At 35.7% G+C, this 12789-nt stretch overlaps 1 protein-coding gene across 1 annotated transcript in view; it reads right to left on the bottom strand.

The window, feature by feature from the left end:
- LOC139987265 (multiple PDZ domain protein) overlaps positions 1–12789 on the bottom strand; it is a 165995-nt gene that overhangs the window by 132561 nt on the left and 20645 nt on the right. The gene's annotated exons all lie outside the window — the stretch shown is intronic.

Below are 12789 nucleotides of genomic sequence, written 5' to 3'. Positions count from 1 at the left end.
TCACTGTTTATTATATTATACTATACTATTTATTATATTATATTTCACTGTTTTCATATTTATTTTTGAAACTATTTCCTTTTTCCTCTCTTCTGTATTTATCGTCGTATCGACTGCTTAGGTTCAGAGTTATATTTCTTGATACAGTTTGGTGTTGGAATTTTTAACCTTTAAGAATTTTCTGTTACGTGATCCTGTTAAGACAGAGAGAGAATTTAGTTCACATTTCGCTCTTTATATTCGAGCAAGAGATGGTTGTTTGTCAAAGCTTGATTACACAGCCTGCAGAAGAGTTGTGCCTTTTTCCCCTTTTCTTTTTTTTTTTTTTTTTTTTTTTTTGTAGGTATTCATGCGTTATTTTGTAGTGATATACTCTGAGCTACTACTAAATTATTTTTATACTACATATAATATACGATTATTATTGATTAATTCTGCTGCATCCTTCCTGCATATTTCCAATGTAATAATATTTGCTTATCGTTAATAAGATTTCTTAAGTTTGAAGAAGATATAAAAGAATCGTTCTGAACAATTTTCTTGAAGCAGAAGGCGTATCCTTTGTTGAAATGGAAACGACGTTTAATCATGAAATGTCGAGGGGCGAAATAGAGTCAGAAATATAATTTAAAGTTTTTAAAATATGGATGTTCCACTTAAGATATTGTTAATATTAATTAAAGTTCGTAAAGCTTGAAACTTTCTGCAACAAGAAGTTCGAAAAATAAAGAGGTCAAGCTGCATAGATTATAAATATAAATCCGTTTAATGAATTTCATTTTCTTTATTAAGATGTTGAAGAATTGTAAGATTACTTCTTAAAATAAATACTAAAGTAGAATTACTCAATAACAATATTGTCAATATACGTAATACTATTTCTTCATTTCATAATATACAAATTTCTCACACCCAAATACACATCAAGACAATCTAACAAAATTGAAATCAGATCCACCAATGTTCTAGTCAAAAAACCAAACCGATTTCAACAACGAATCACGTATCCAAGAATGATTTTCACACAAATTTCAGCATTATATTAAGCAGATTAATAAATCACAAGATCAAGATAGATCGCTAAGATCACGATGAAGCTATAATTGTCATTGAAGAATGAAATGCTCCAAAGTTTTCAAATTTTACGTTTTCCATAGAAAGTCAATGCAAATCTTCTTGGACAACAGAATAAAGTTCTGAATTGATATTGGAACGTTTTAATATTCTTCAAGCACGAATCACACGACCAAGAATCGTCTACAAATGAATCCCAGCATCTAAATAAATTAGTGAAGCTTCAATCGTTATGAAGAAGTAAGAAGGTCCAAACTTTTCGAATTCAAGTTATTCCACAAAAGGTCAATGTAAATCTGCCTGCGAACCGTATCATACTGAATAGAATTTCGGACGATTTGACATTCTTCAAGCAATTTCCGCATTTCAGTACGTGAAATTTCATAGAGGAAGTCGTACGAATATTAAATCTTCTAAGCTGAAGCATACCTTTCCTTTCAAACAGAAGGTCAAACAAATCCATCTCGGTTGCTTTCTACCTCCGGTAAATACGTTCGCGTGCAACTTGCATAATTTCATACGATATTCAGCAACTCAGTTTTCAACGTAGCCGGAGTTATGAAGTGCCGTGGGTGCCCTTTCGAGCGGGTTAATGAAACGTGAAGAGAAAGCGAAAAGAGACGTTGCATATGGTACAGTTCCAACGAATAGCGGAAAAATTGTCCCACGACGGTATCTTGATTCGAATACCAAGTAGAATCAATCGAGGATTCTACTGTTACATTATTTTCAATATCTGTGCATTTTAATTCAAATAGAAACGCGGAGGGCACAATTAGAATGACAAATACTGAATTTTAGATAGAAATTTTCCATAAATTCAAAGACAGAATTTATATTTCTTTCTTGTTCAAGCTAAATTTTTTCTTTGTATATTATAATTCTGTTCAAGATATAGTACACTTCTTTAGGGAGGAAAATTCTAGATTTAAAACAACATTTTTTCATAAATCCTAAAGAAAACTTTTTTTTTCTGAAAACTTTAATCGTATGTGAGATGAGTATGTCAAGTCCACTGTAAGCATATTCTCTACGATGATACTTGTTTCATTCGAAACAAAAATTAAAAATCTCTTCGCTCTTTCTCCTCTCGCTTATCGCAACAAACTGTCCTCGTGGTTTATCGATTCCCGATCGCTCAGTTTCTCCAAACTATTGCGCGGCCTATTCGCTAGTACCGGTCAACGTGCACGTGTTAACTCCTTGCATTCATAAGTTGCTCCAAGGACGCCTTTGCCTTGCTGACTGCTCCATGATTGTTCGATGACTGAGTTGCGACAGTTGTCATCGCGCCGATTCGCTTGCGGAATTCCATCGAAGTTCCTTGGTACTCGGACAGGAACCTGCAATTTGATGTCCTCCGTAATCCTATTCAGTGGTTCTTCCACCGACACTAGACCCCCACTTGTTCACAAGTCGCTTGACTTGTTGTTCCTCCTAAGAAGCCCACTTGTTCAATTGCACCGCCGATGTGCTGGATCCATAGCTGGACCACAGCGGCGTCATCGATCGAAGGCTTCGATCGCAGCTTGTCTAAGTTTCAATCGCAGTCCAAGTAAGTTTCGATCGCAGTTCGTCTAAGTTTTGATCGCAGTTCGTCTATGCTTCGATCGCAGTTCGTCTATGCTTCGATCGCAGTCCGAGTAAGTTTCGATCGCAGTTCGTGTAAGTTTCGATCGCAGTTCGTCTATGCTTCGATCGCAGTTCGTCTATGCTTCGATCGCAGTCCGCGTAAGTTTCGATCGCAGTTCGTCTATGCTTCGATCGCAGTCCGAGTAAGTTTCGATCGCAGTTCGTCTAAGCTTCGATCGCAGCTCGTCTATGCTTCGATCGCAGTCCGAGTAAGTTTCGATCGCAGTTCGTCTAAGCTTCGATCGCAGCTCGTCTATGCTTCGATCGCAGTTCATCTAAGTTTCGATCGCAGTTCGTCTATGCTTCGATCGCAGTCCGAGTAAGTTTCGATCGCGGTTCGTCTAAGTTTCGATCGCAGTTCGTCTATGCTTCGATCGCAGTTCGTCTATGCTTCGATCGCAGTCCGAGTAAGTTTCGATCGCAGTTCGTCTAAGCTTCGATCGCAGCTCGTCTATGCTTCGATCGCAGTCCGAGTAAGTTTCGATCGCAGTTCGTCTAAGCTTCGATCGCAGCTCGTCTATGCTTCGATCGCAGTTCATCTAAGTTTCGATCGCAGTTCGTCTATGCTTCGATCGCAGTCCGAGTAAGTTTCGATCGCGGTTCGTCTAAGTTTCGATCGCAGTTCGTCTATGCTTCGATCGCAGTTCGTCTATGCTTCGATCGCAGTTCGTCTAAGTTCCGATCGCAGCTCGTCTATGCTTCGATCGCAGTTCGTCTAAGTTTCGATCGGTAGCTTTGATCACAGCTCGTGTAGATTTCGAATATCGCGTACTGTATGCTCAGTTTTAAGTTTGTAAAGATCCATATAATTGTTCTGTGGGACACATATGGTACACAGTGTATGCTTACTTTCAAGTTTTAAGTTTGGGTATTAGTTTTTATTCTCAGTTTAGACAACCAACGTGGAACGCGCACGTCTTAGCTCTAACACCTTAGTAAATTATTTTAAGTTAGATGTATCTACGCCAAGTCCATTGCGCGCACTTTTTCTACGCAGATACATTGTTCAACTTATAGCGGAAAGTAAAAAAGCTCCCTTATCTAATCCCTTTAAATACTAAATTATTAAATAAAACAATCGATTTGACAAAGTGTTTGTAACTTCGTCTTTTAAACTTCTCTGCAAATTCAAGTTGTTAATGTGAAGGGCTGCCGGTAGGGACCGATCTAATGTACTTTAGTTTACGAGTAACTTTTAGTGCTAAGGTCTAAATTAAGTTAATTTTAAGCCTCATTATTGGATGGTAAGGGACGGCGAAAGACAGCGAGAGACGATGAGAGACTCATTGCTTGTTTTAAGTCTTGCTCTTCCCTTCCTTAAGTTTTAAGCCTTACTTTTACGTCTAAGTTTTAAGCTCCAATTTTAAGTTTAAGTTTCAGTTTTAAGTTGCGTCGTTAATCTTAAACATTACCTGCAAGTTTTAATTGTAACTCGCTTCGTTCATTTTAAACCTTAGTTTTAGTATATTTGTAAAGGTCGATTACTTGATTGATATATGTATTTATCCACAGAAACAAAATTTTGATGATCTTTTGATCTTTTGTTTTTTCCACTGAGCATAATTTGCCTGTTTGGCTTATCGATAAATTCTGTTGCAAGTTCCTGATCGTCAGTCGGAGTACCTATACTTGATAATATATAATTAACGATTGATTTGAGAATACAAAGGTGAAAATTATAAAAATAATTAAAAAATTCACATTTCTATGTTTTGGGTGGAATTACAATTTTATTATAATCCTATTTGAAACTAATTAAACGAATCATTTAACTATCACCGTATAGTAATCTATTATTTTGATATAATATGTAATGTACGTATTATATTTTATTATTTTGATAGCGTGCAATGCTTTCTCAAGTATCGTACTCGTAGAAGGATAGAATTCTATACTTAGTTGCGATTATACGATATCCTGTTCTATATTTTATTTATAATCTCTCACAAGACTTTAGTATTAATTCAAACCAATACTATACTGAATCGATAACGTTGCATGCAACACGAAAATGGTATCAGGTGGCCTCCAAAACGTGGCACTCGAAAAAGCATTGAATGTCACGTCCGTTCCTGTACCTCGTCTGGGATTAAAGTTTGAAAAAGCGAAGATAGCGATCAAATTGTAAAAAAAATGACCAGAATTGTTTCAGCTACGAAATATTGCAAGAAGTTACCAAGTATCATAGAAAACTACCAAGCATTACCAAGCAAATATTATAAAAACGATATTTCATATACTTTCTCATATTTTATAAACTTTGCGCAATTTTCTGCGTCAAGATCGTCTATAAATACAGAAAAATCCTCAATCTAGTGATTCTACTCTGAGCTCGTAACAAAATTACCAAAGCTTAACGTTTCATCTTCGTCTTAATCCTGCGCATATGTTCGATTCAAAGATAGAAAGTAGCCCCACGTAACAAAACCACATTGATCTCTCTGCGGGGTATAATGGAAGGTGTCGATTTCCTCGACCGGAAGTGACAAGAATCGATCGCCGTTGAAGCAACTCAGGGTAGACTATCGAGCGTCAGTCGCGTTTAAAGGGACCACTGTTGTGTAACGATACAAGCCGTCAAGCATCGAGTAACACGATATGACCGAGTTTGTGCCTCGTTAAAATTGCATTAGCCAGACAGTGGAAAGGGTCGAAGGACGACTGAAAATACGCTGAAGAAACGTTTCAACAACCCAACCCGAATCGCGACAATGTTTCCACGTTAACACTCGATCTGTACGTTTTGAAAGAAATCTTTATGAATCAGCCAAGAGATACAAGGAGACGAGCAATGAAACTGTCGTAACATTTTTCATTAAGAGAAAAATCTATCGGTCACGCGAAATGGCAACATTTTCTGCTGCTTTTCCAATGTTCCCAATAAAGACCAATGTATCGTAAACGTAGAATATGGTGTACACCGTTTATACTTTGTGACCCTAACAGATGGACAATTCTAAGATCTAGACCAAAGATATCCTACACCTACGTTACAGGTACGAGTGTTGGGGAAAATTTTATTTACCTATTAAATGATAAGCGACAGATTAAAATAATATTTTAGTTGCAAATAAGAATTACATTTTCTACTTAAACAGAGGTTTTTTAAACTTTTAAACGATGGCAAAAGTAATTCATTTATTATTTTGCATTTATTTTCTATTTCGATTTACATAATTGGAAAACAAATGACGATATATAAATTTAAATGGCTTTTGGTTTCGTCTTATCTGTTTCATTCTGTAGAATGAAAAAATCGTGAAATTAATATGGTTATTCTTCAATAGACAGATCGCCATTCACACTTACTTCCACAACTACTTGCTCGTCGATTAAGTTGCCTAAAAGTCTATTTAATTTAATTCATCATAGCTGATGAACATTATTAAAAATTGGAGATCGTAATTTTGTTGTAATCTCTTTGATTGAAATATTATATTTGTGTAATAATAAATTTGTTCAACGATCGGTGAGTAATAAATAAAAAATAAATGTACATTTGTAAATACGTAATAATTTCATTATTTTAAATAGTAAATTTAGATTTGTCGAAATAACAAATAATTTGTGTCTGTTTTTTGTTTGACCTCTCAAATAACAAACGATGAAAATCTAGTCAAGTAATTATTTAGATGAAAATTTATTCAACAATGCCCGATATTGATACACACACAATGAACATGATAATTATATAATAAAAGCATTATTAAACGAAAATATTTAAACCAGTAACAAATTATTCAATTTGCGGGAATTTATAAAAGATATTTAAATTACTTGGGAATTATTTATACTATGGAAATTTATTCAAAATTATTTAAATAATTTATTAACGAAAATTATTTGATTATGTACGACAATTAAAACGCTGCATACCGCATGGAACGAAAGGTAAAATCTCCAGTAAGCAGAGTAAGTAACTTAACCCAAATGTAAGTCAAACTAAATTTTCGCCAGACCAAGTGAGGTATCCTTTGATTCGTTTCTCCAATCAAATATGAATGAATATGAAAGGAGATCAAAGCTCGAAGAATTGAAATTTATGCTTCTAGAACCATATATATCTTACTGCGAACATGTAACTCTCCTTTGAAATCTGAATTCTTTTTCAAATCTATTGAAGAACCTTGAATGCAAGAACTAAGATAAAAAATCCTGAATCGTTAATAATACGATTCGTAAAACATTTGAGCCTTCGCGGTTGACTCTTTCTACGCGATATCGCTTTAAATGAAAAATAAGATTCGATTAAAAAAAAAAGTCGAACATATCGTTATCACTTAATTGTTAACACTGAAAAAGCCACTCCTTTGCTATTAAATAACTATAGCACAATCTTCTACCTACCCTATGTAAGGAGTTGCAAGGGAAGACAACAACTCAGCAGAAATTGACTTTACGTTTCACAGTTTGATTATACAATACCCTAACTCTGACAGAAACACGCGTGTACACGTCGGTCACAACCCCGTAGCCAGCCGTTACACTTCGTCGTTGAATTAATTAAAGGGGAAGGGAAGAATATTGAGTTACACGAGCAATGAAATTATTAAACTTTCTGTTGTTTCCTATCTGCACGCTTGCATCTGTATATATTTTGCATGAAAGAACGCTCAACTATCATTGTTCGATGTAGAATATATATTCGACTGCATCGGGAATGTGCTATATGAAGATGAGACATGCTCGTTGCAGTTGTCAGAGGCTAAAGCTGTAGCTTTGCGAGCTAGCTAAAGGGTAATCTAATTGCAAGCTTCACTAAAGATTGTAATATGTAATAACGCGTGGATGAAATTGCAACCCTTTCTCTGTTTTTGATGTTACTTGGCGTTGCGTGACCCTTGGCAACGCCATTTCCACGGGGTCACTGATCTCCTACGAAAGAGTTTCAAAGAATTTTTATAGAAAAGCATTGTACACGAAGTAATATAAAAACGAAGACACTATATGCGCGTGATTAATTTAAACTGCGGATTTCTATGCATTTAGAGGAAACTTGGAAGCGCGGAATTCGATGAAAAACCTGTTTTGTCGTAAGGAAGACTTCGAAGCAATTGTGACGGCATTGCAATTATGGTAAAACAACACAAAGGTAGCTTTTTCCAGTACAAATCTTTTTTAACTTTCTGTCAAAAAACATAGATCTTTCTGTTTGTTCCATATCTAAAGATAGAATATGGACATTTTGAAAACTGCGTTGTAGTTATATAAGGCTTTCTATAGAAATGTACTTAATTGAAACATCAAACGAGGATTTGATAGTGTGCATATGTAAAGACAGGACTTAAAAAATGAAATACTACATCACCGTAAAACGGTTTGCAATGATTTTAAAGCAACACTGAGGGACATTTTCACAACGTGAAATTCCCAAGAACAAAAATTCGAAATATCGAAAGAAGCTGCGACAAGCTTATATTGAATAAGAATACTAAATAAATGTATGAAGAAAATTCTATGGAAACAATAATAACAAACGAAGATTCTATTTTTAACTGAGAAGTCAACAAGGAGCAAAAAAATTTATCCCAACAGAAAATAGGAGATTTTATTGGAAGATAAGTAAGTTCTAAGTAAATCTCAACGGCGTAAGCTTCTCAACAACAGATTCCTTGCCAAAAGAAAATAAATTCCTGTGCCATTTTTAAAAGCATGGAAACAGATTGCAAACTGTATTGTAGCTATACCGAAAAGTAAACTCGCAACACGAATTTCTCAAAACGAAAAATTCACAGTCAAAGAAAATAAATGCATTTGGCTATCCCGTATTTAAAAATAGAATATAGGATACGAAAATGTCGGAAACTGTACTCTAGTTACGTTGAAAAATAAGAAAATTCCTCCGATTATTTCTACATAATATAAAATGTAAAAGTACCATCTGCAAATAAGGATAATACGAAATTAAATAAAAATGACAACATAGAGGAAAAGTAACAAAAGAAATTGTAACGACATATGAGTCATAGCACGAACGAACGCCAGGGATAGGTACGTTACGCGGTCTGGGCGAAGAGTCCGTTTTCCCGTTTGGTTTCAGCCAGGTTTCGGGTAAAAAATCGTAAATTGTTGTATTAATTACATTTAACGTTTAAATTAGCGACGACCTAGAGAAGCGACATAAATACTGTTTTTTATCAAATACGTTTAATAATTATTATAACGTTTATTTAATTATAACGTTATCACTGGTAGGGGGTGGTGTAGCGACATGTGAATCATACAACGAGGCGAAGCGAGAGCGTCTCATGTTGTTGTTGTGCCTCGGAACACGGACACCACCTCGACACACGAAAATAGCGTTAGACTATGTCTAGGCAAAAACAATATCGCCGTGGAGGGCAACCGTCGTTCTAGAACAAATTTAAATCTTCCGACTCCCCCCCGACCAGTATAAATAAACAGACACAGATATTATCATCGAATTATTACCGAGTTATTACCGAGTCATTATTTGCGAATTAACGGAGTATACGAGTCTTGAAGTACTACGATTGTACGAAAGTCTATCGACGGTACTTATAAACCTTTATAATAATATCTATTCTAAATATACTTGACGGTTGCAATAACAATCTTTTTCATAGTTATAATTTAAATCCAATCCCCTCACATCATCCGCCACAAAATATATCAAACCGTAACTTATCATTATATTAAAATAACACAAGAAAATTCCAACACGAACTTTTGAAAAATAGAAATTCTCGGTCCCAACTCCAACTCAATTGAATATTCAATATTCGTTCGAGAACGATAATTCATACAAACGAAAGCATGGTTGAACCAACATTTCGGATTATCTGTCAAACGCATCATTTTCGTAACTTAAGGAGCTACCCAATCGAGAATATAGACACGCAATCTAACAAAGTCAAGGAAGACGGATTACACCGGTGTATCTGGTTGGCAACTTATCGTCGAGCAGGTGAACAGGAACAAATAGTTCGCATACTATCGCAACAACTTCGCGGCTCGGTCAAATATTTTGCTACGTGGAACAGACAGGAAAGAGATGGCTTCGGTAAAGTGCATTACGCGACGTCGTTCAACCCCTCGATGAACCGGGCCAAGGAACAGGGCCTTTGACTCATTAAGAAAATAACCTGACATAGATAGCTCTCAGCCTAGACAAGCACAGAGATCCTATAACTGCATATAAACAGAGAAATTTCATCGGCTCAGAGATTCGTCGAATGCCACACATTTTATATATTTGCGATGTACATTTATGCGTTAAATTAAAGATAACATTTGAGGAAATTATTGTAAAGCAACAAAGGATGGTTGATTGAGTTTGGTTTGCGGAAAATGGAATATGTACGAGAAATATAATTTTGAACATCGATGTGTCTCGTGAAGATAGATCTTACAGGGCGGAAAGGGTGGAAGGAAATCTTATAACGCTATAAATGAAAAATAATATTTGGAAAAGTTATTGAAAAAAGAGATAACGGTTCGTTTGATTTAGTTTGATTGGGGAGAAACGAAAGATTTATATTTCAGTATCATAATTTTATGTATCGATGTGAAACAAAGTTAGCGTCGGTGTCTTCATTTCTAGTTTGAACCGCTTGAACTTAATTTCTTTCGTAATTTTCGGTAGAAAGAATGCAAATTGTACGGTTGAAGGGTTAAAGAAGAACCGAAAGAGTGAGCGGTAATTACGAAATTAAAATGGAAATTTAAATGGTGAAACGGACTTTTGTAGACCTTGGGGCAGTAATTGCTATGATTATTTTTATTGGGATGAAAAGCACGTGACAGTCTAGCTTTCGAGTTAAAATACAATTATACAAAAGAAGGAAATAATATCACTCAAAGTGAATAATAGTATTTCAAGCATGAATAAATTATTCTCCATAATAATCATCTTCTGCATTAGCTAATCAACTATACATCAAAAATTTGCAAGATTTTACAATTACGTTGAAGTCAACATTTTTTATTCCAAGATTAGTTCGCAACGTTAACGAGGGGAGAAATTACGGTGGGAAATTAGAAGCAACGTTGCAGATTATTCAAAAATTAGATTCAACAACCAAACGTAAAGAAGTGAAAAATTATGAAAATTTTATCAAGCAGTCGTGCGTAACGTTACAATTTATTAAAAAAAAAAAACTAACGCGATGAAGGATTGAAAGAGCCAGAAACCATTCTTAAGCGTTTCCGATCATCCCTTTCAAATTACCTTTCGTCCAATCGAATACTAATTACGCAAGAGTACGTAATTGCATCAGCTCGAATCTTTTTATATCGGAATTAACGTCAAAGATCGAATATGAAGCGAATAAAATTTATAGCGAATAATTGCATGCAACGTCGTAATTTATTTTAAAATTTCACGCGTCAAAGAAGTTACTTTCAAAATTCACACTTAGATTAAACGAAAATTAGAGAAATTTTCACGAAAAATCGTACGTAATGTCGATATCACGAGTCGTTAAAAAATTCACGCATCAAAGAAATCAATCTGAATTTTTAAACAAACCTAAAACATTTCAAAATTATGGAAATTTTCTCGAGCAATCACACGTAACGTGCAAACTTATTGAGAAAGTTTGTGCAGCAAAGGATCGAAAGAATCGTTCTCAAGCCCTTTCGATCGTCCTTTGATTCATCCTTTGGTTCGATGGGTCGTTGATTGGCTGAGAAATGGACGCAACACGTTCGTTCTCATGACGTTTACGCGTAATTGCACGGCGATCTGCCGCTTCTAATGCGACACGTTCGACCGCCAGGGTGGCCGTATATATTCGTGCTCCCCTTTCATGGCATTCGAAACATCGGCTGATAACGTGACGAGATTTTCAATCGACTATCCAGAGACATTTTTACGGCTGCTAGTTCGTTCCGGTAATACCGCGAGACGAAAGACGAATTGGCTTTCGAAGGAGAATCCGGTTCGAAGATAGATCATCTGAGAGACCGGATGGCGAATCGCCAAGTATATAATCCGAGGGGAATTTTTATGGGAATAGATTACGAGAGAATCGAGTACCGTCACAATTTTTTTGATAAGTTTGTGGAATGGCTGGAATAATATGTCTAAGAATGCGATAGAAATGAATATCCCAGCTTGAATTTATATTAGATTTCTACGTATGAATCTTTCAATGCTGAATCCTTGGATCTGAGTTTTCGAATGTGAATACTTCATTGGTAATATCGAAACTAGAAATTTTGCAATCAAACAACTATATTTGTATCTTTCTATCCGTGTACACGCAAGCATCTAAATTGAAAGCGTGATAAAACTGTGTGTCTCAACTTGAATTTCTATTAGAGAATACATACGTGAATCTTTGTATTGTAGAAAGCGAATAAAAACGTGCTGAGAGTGTTACAATCTTTCGGAAATTTCCTTGATAATTTACAACTAATAAATAAACTTAATAAATAAATAAACTTGTGCAAGTGGAAGTTTGTATTTGGGGGGAATTTCGACACTAAACGCACATCCAGGTAATGAAAGTGAATATACAAAATATGAATTTGATTAATTTGGATTCTAAGAGGTCCACACAATGCCATACTACCACGCTGGATACACGAACACATGAGTACATGCCATGCAATATTACTAAATTTCCTATTAAAAGAAGCAAGAGGATTTTCTTAATATCAAATTTATATCCGAACAAAACTACAATTCGCTCTAAAGCATTTTTGGCAACCATTATACATTTTCATCAAATTACAGACATCATACGCCAACCGAGTTCGATCCTCTCTCTCTCTTTCTCTATCTCTTTCTGTAACTACATAACACAGATACAAAGGAAGGCTCAAGAAGAAAACTACATTGAATGCTCGGTTGGCACGCGTTCGATAGACCAATTCTCTCATTGTCAATGGTCTGCAAAAATTCAGCTCTCTTCCGAGCAAGCTACGAGCGAAAATAATACGCGCATCGGCTAAAAAAAAAGAAGACGATGCGATGACCAGGATGGAGAGGGGATCCTTTAGTCCGATCTGGAGCACTGCAAGCTTCGCGTCTGTCACGTTTCCACGGATCATCCGGATCGTGAAAATCCGCCGCTCCAAGTTCCAGCACTCGTCCGCACGTTCGAGTTCCACCTC

Source organism: Bombus fervidus, chromosome 5 (assembly GCF_041682495.2).
Source record: "Bombus fervidus isolate BK054 chromosome 5, iyBomFerv1, whole genome shotgun sequence".
NCBI lineage: Eukaryota > Metazoa > Arthropoda > Insecta > Hymenoptera > Apidae > Bombus > Bombus fervidus.
This window is presented reverse-complemented; position numbering and strand designations above follow the sequence as displayed.